Source organism: Manduca sexta, chromosome 4 (genome assembly GCF_014839805.1).
Source record: "Manduca sexta isolate Smith_Timp_Sample1 chromosome 4, JHU_Msex_v1.0, whole genome shotgun sequence".
Classification (NCBI taxonomy): Eukaryota; Metazoa; Arthropoda; class Insecta; order Lepidoptera; family Sphingidae; genus Manduca; species Manduca sexta.
The window spans coordinates 6,595,666-6,601,889 of NC_051118.1; the positions used below are offsets into that span (position 1 = coordinate 6,595,666).

Below are 6,224 nucleotides of genomic sequence, written 5' to 3' on the forward strand. Positions count from 1 at the left end.
CTAAAATAATTAATTTATGCAGGGTTATACCTACCTAAAGCCTTACTGTGCGGCAGAAGAGTAGCTAACTTAAGGTTATAGCTTAAGGTCCATTTTTCATACATTTTGTTTCACCTTTAATCTGGGTAACTAAATACGTATTGACAACTAAAGAATTTAAATTCACTTCTAGTTAGTGATTAGTTCTCGCAGTTGAAAGAAAAACGTAAAAATAATTAATTTGCATGGATATTTCGGCCTTTAAAATTTCGTCGTATTAAATTTAAAGCCACATTCTAAGTAACTGAGTTACAGAAGATATCAAATCAAATTGGATTTTGTGGCCGATATTCTGGAGACTCCAGGCTGATACTAAGTAGAAAATCCAAATATCACTTTTCCGAATCCGGTATTCGAACCCAGGACCTTATAGCGCTTCCGTACCGCGCATGCAGTACAACTACGCCACTGAGGCAGTTTGTCATTATAACTATACTATATAATCTTTAAATTAGAATTATACATTTAGCCACGGGTATGGGATGCTGCATTGTGAATAGCTCGTGTTCTCCCACCCACAGTAGACGACGTTGCTCTTTTGCGTCACACACAGCTCGATTTTTATCAAATTCGTTACGTAAAATAACTTGGTGATATCGAACAACGAATCTGAAAATAACAGTCCTTTCATTTGAAATAAACCGATTCATATCTGCGATAACTAATATCGACAATATGCAGAACTTTATTTGGTCTAGAAGTAATTTGGAATAATGTTATAACTCCTAGGATGCTACGTTTGGTAAATTACATGGACTTTGGAGTGGAAGGTCTTATGCTCGAAAAAAAAGGAACTATTATACAGTGCTATAAACAAACTAAACCAATATTTAAATATTTAAAACTGTTGGAGCCAAACCTTGCAACATAATAAGCTTCAAGCTGTCGCATACCCTTTTTGTAAAGTGTACATACTTTTTGAGAATGTGTTCTTAGCTCAGGTGCAAATTGCATGTCTCACAATATGTTTCTGCTTTTGTTACTTGGTTTCTAAATAAAATATTTTATTTGAAATACAGATCTACGTAAAGTGACAGAACAATTTTTTTCGATATAAATACTCTTTGGATTTTTGTCATATTATTATTGAATATAAGAATAGTGCCATAATAATCAATGATATTTAAAAAGTGTATTTAATCATAGAAGACTATTTACGAATACGTAGAAGTAATTACATTGTCAGAAAATCAAATTAAAAATATTTGTGTTGTAATTTACGTTCATGCTTTCACAACTCTCACAGTTATAAAAAATGGAACGTCATAATAAAAATGGCAAGCTGTCAATTGTCAGTGTCAAGTGTCAATCTGTCAAACTTTGTAGTTACTGCCAGACCTGTTTAACTCGGCGAAAAAAAGTAACACAATAGCGATGAGCAGCTATCTCACTTTTCACGATTTTTCCATACATTTAATGAATCGTTCCTTAAATGTCTCCTTCTACACAACGTCCTTTATTAGTGTGTGTATTATAGTATAAGCTGTCATTCGATCGCAAATAAGAGTCTCTAATCTCGGATTTTGAAACGACGCGTAGCGCCATTTTTTATTGTGGTTAACCTTTAACCGCTGCTTTGAAATTGAATTTTCCGTTGCAATTCGCTATTTTGATTTGAAGGCGGTTTTCATCTATTTATTATCTAATTATAGTGCTTTATTGTGTGTGAATGTTTTTGTAAACAATATATTATAAAAGCAATCATTTAGTGTTTACCGGTTTAAATGTGTAATTGTTTTCTTCGTATAGTTTGGTTTATTTGATAATATAATGGTTTATAAGTGCTCTGTTCCCGGGTGCAGTACTCGAGGCCGAGGTATTAAATATTATAGTGTGCCGTTCACAAATAAAAAAAGGTGGGAAGAGTGGTTAAGGTTATGTCCATTTCTACAAAATTATCCTCCTACTAAACGCGAAAACATTCGTTTTTGTCATAAACATTTTATTCCCGAACATATAAAACAGAATCTAAGATTAACACCTAATGCGATTCCTTTAGTAAACTTAGGAAATACAGATGAATATAAAGTCACAAACCGAGATTTGATATTAGAAATTGAACCCACTAGTAGCATTACTGAATAGCATTGCTGCTATTAAGTCATTAATATCAGATTCTAATGCTGAACTCCTACGTAGTAACAAATATACCAATGACATCTGTTATAAATCGGCCCAAACCAATTGTACCATATCTATGATGTACCTCATTTATTGAAATGTTTTCGCAATAATTTTCAGACAAAAATCCTACTCATTGGCAACCAAAGGGCAAAGTGGGAGTATATTGAGAGACTTTATAAAGTGGATGGTTTTGGTGGCAGAGCAAGAAGCACCAAACTTACTGAGAAGCACATAAATCCAACTTCATATGACAAAATGAAGGTAAATAAATATACATTGTTCTATCATAGTTTTGTTTACAAGTCTTGACTGATTAATAAAAGATTGAAATTCTCCCTTATTTAAGCATGATTATTGTACTTTGATAATTGCTCCTAATATACTTTTCAATATTGACATTATTAAAAATGACCCTTATGCAAACTCTAATTGGCCTAACTGGCATCATAATTATTGTGCTGCTTCAAAGAATAATGCATCAACTGTAGGCATAGGAGTTTATCACCTACAAATTAATATTATAAAAAAAACCTCCTGGACTGGATTTATTTTATCGACAGCTGCCATAACAGTTGATGACAGGTCAAATAATGCCATATGAATAGAACTGTGCTTATGAAAACCTTTTAGATCAGCACAGAATAATTTATGTTTTTCGAAATATGAGTAATGAGCAGTTAGTCTGTAAATTACTTTCCCAATAACTTTTGAAAATTACGAATTTTTGCTATAACAATAAAAAAACATTATAGACCTATAATTCTTCATATTACTTTTTTGGAATATAATACACAAAATTATTCCTGTAAATATTCTCTTATATAATAATATGTCTTATCAATTAAAAAGGTTTTTAATTTAAGTTTAAATATATCTATGTTTTCTATGTTTACAATACAACTTGTAATTTATTATACTATATTCTTGGACCCATGCAGATAACGCTCTTATCTAATAGAGCTGTATTGTTAGGTGGCATTTTTATTTCGTTTGCTATAATATTTAGTGTACATAATATATGTAGGTTTCTTTTACAAATATTGAAATTTCGTATATAAATAAACTAGTTAATGTAAGAATTTTTCCTTAAGTTCCTTCCAGTTTTAAGTTGCAGTACACCTGGAGCCCTAAAAATCGTATGGCTTCTGCCTGTAAGTGATAATTTATAGAAAGCAATTTAGTTGCTGACCTATTCTTGAAAAAAAAAAATAAGATGTTTTCTTTTAAAGTAATTTATAAATGGTTTTCTGTAAGCCAATTTACAATGTCCTCTAATGCCTTATTTACTCTAGCCTCTAGTAATGACTGAGTTTTCTCAGAGAATATTACCGTACTATCATCAGGAAATAAAATCATATCATCATTACTGATCCTTTTCCTTTCATGTTTCCAATAAATCGTATTCTGTGATTAAATTAACCACTTTCCCCAACTTGAAATTGGCATAATGTACAATTGTCATAAAAAAACCTTAATATAATATGTTAAATTGCCGTATTCTTGTGAAAGTATTGGCCAGAATATAAATTTCTTTGGGCCATTTAATTAAATATCTTTAAGCTCATAACAGATTAAATAAACATACCATGATTAAAATCGTTCATTTATTAATTTACAAATATATTATTTATATTATTAACATTTCAGGTCAAATTTGCAGCCCAAGTTTTTAGCCGGCAAGTGGCTACATCACTAGAAATCCAGATGAAGTCTCTGCTATCTCTCAAGGATCATGATTACATAAGTTTAAATAAAGACATTGGAAATGGTTTGTTCACAGCAGAAATTCTTCTTTTTATAAATAATTTCTTTGATAGTTTAAATGGTCTTGGTCATTATGGGAATAAGTTAAAACATGCTCTTTCATATAATTCGGAGCACATTGCGTTCTGGAATGATGCTGTGAAAAAGCTAGCTTCAATGCGCTTTGACGCTTCCAATGAAAGGGAAAGGAAACCCTTATCACTGAAGCATTTTGAACATAATATAAAAACAATAAAACATTTGTGGTCAGATCTGCTGAGAATTGATGGTGTTAAATTTTTAAGTCTTAGACGTCTTAATCAAGATCCGATAGAAAACTTTTTTGGTCAAATAAGGGCACATGGTAATTTTAGTACAAATCCTAATTGTACTCACTTTGTATCGGCTTCTAAAACCTTGTTGATTAACAACATTACTACCGGTAAATCTTTATACACTAATTGTTCTGATGATGATGACAAAATGTTGGGAACATTAAACATTTAGTCAGCCACCAAAAATATGGTTCATACACTGATAGTCTTCAATGTAATGAAACTAACTTTATAGAAATTTCTATACCTAACGAGAATATATTCCAACATATGTCTGTAGTCTGTACCATATATTGCTGGTGCAATTTGTCGTTTTTTGATGTCCAATTTGACCTGCAAAGATTGTGATAATTGTACAAAAGCACTATTATCTCAGAGAGAATCTAATGTAGATAGGTTATCTTATCCTTCTAATAATTTTAGTCAAATGGTCTGGCAGAGTATTTACATTATTGACAAGATGATGCCTTTCTTTGCAGTGTTTATATTTATTCTGAATTAATAAGTAATTTAATAAAATATATTGACACTACTTGGTTCAACTGTAAGATTCACAAAACAGCTGTTATTAAAGCTTTTTGGTCCTACATAGTTAGAATGCAAGTTAAGCAGTGGTGTATTAATTTTAATAATAGAATGAATAATATTGATTCAAGGCCTAAAGATATAGAAATGGAAACTCTAATCCGTGAGAAAGTTACAAAAGGATTGAGTTATAGATCACAAAGAAGGCGTAGTTCCTAATCTCACTTAATTAAAGTTCTTCATAGTATTTTGTCCACAATTATTACGATTTTTGCAAATGAAATTGATGTTTTTTAAAGTGTATTACCCACATTTTTGTGGTTTTAAATTCGCTATTATGCTTTCTGTTTATTGTATAAAATCATAGTAGTTTTTAAAATAATCTTCATTATGGTGACTGCTAAGCAAATAGTTGTTAAAATCTTATATACATAATTATGCTTGTACAACCTAAAATGAGCCTACCAGGTAATTGTCAAGTAAATTACATTTCTACAAAAAGTAGTATTATGTGTATGTTTTCCAAATTGTTCATATTTTTATTGATTTACATTGTGCAGAATTAGTAATTTTACCTTTAATTTAATATTATATTTTCATTATAATGTATCCAACATTTTTTGTATTTTGTAGCATTTTTAGTAGCAAATGTGCCATTATATGATATTGCAAAATGTTAAATTATGCATGGAATGCTTTTCGTGAGAGAATAATCATATTCAAATAAATTCTTAGTTTTGTGTTTTTAGATTAGTTATTATACCTAATGCATAGTGTATAATGGTGAATAGCTTAAGTATGTCTCCTTATATTGTGTAAAATTATAGTGCTAGTCTTCACAATTATCTTCATTTTGCTAACTGTTAAGCAAGCCGTTGTTAAAATCTCATATGCATAATTATGCTTGAACTCGGTAAAATAAAAATGTTTATGTTTCCAAAATAGTTCATATTTCTATTCATTTACTATGTACAAAAATATTATTTTTACCTTTTTATTTAAAATCATGTTTTCAATATAAAATATCTAACATTTTTGTCCTTTGTAGTAATTTTTCTTACAAATGTGCCACTAGTCAGTCATTGTATTGTCATTATTTTTAATTTTATGTAAATTGTTATTGTTAAATTTATATGCAATCCAATTTTGTGTCTTGTATGTTATTGTTGATTTATATGACAAAATATTAATAAGTGGATGACAACCAAAAATCATGTTGTTGCATTTGCCTTTATAATATTGAATTGTAATGATGAAAATTAAAATTATGTTGGTAAATGTAAGCAGCTGAACGGTGTGCACTATTTATGTATTTGCTTTATGCCAGTCCATGTTTTTAATCCGTGCACCACCTTATATAAGCTATGTGACTACTTTGTATACAACATCTATAAAAAATGTGGTAATTGATGACAAAAAAATAAGCCCGGAGTTCCTTTCTGCCTTTCTTCTTCGGGT

At 30.0% G+C, this 6,224-nt stretch overlaps 1 long non-coding RNA gene across 4 annotated transcripts; it reads left to right on the forward strand.

The window, feature by feature from the left end:
- The first annotated feature begins 1,484 nt into the window (after positions 1 to 1,484).
- On the forward strand, positions 1,485 to 5,082 carry LOC119189791. 4 transcript variants are annotated; one of them, XR_005112616.1, is made up of 3 exons: positions 1,485 to 1,503; positions 2,281 to 2,424; positions 3,811 to 5,082. It is a non-coding gene; the product is annotated as an uncharacterized LOC119189791 (long non-coding RNA). The 4 variants fall into 4 exon arrangements; XR_005112617.1 differs by lacking the exon at positions 1,485 to 1,503 and adding an exon at positions 1,577 to 1,595; XR_005112613.1 differs by lacking the exon at positions 1,485 to 1,503 and adding an exon at positions 1,617 to 1,895.
- Positions 5,083 to 6,224: the final 1,142 nt, after the last annotated feature.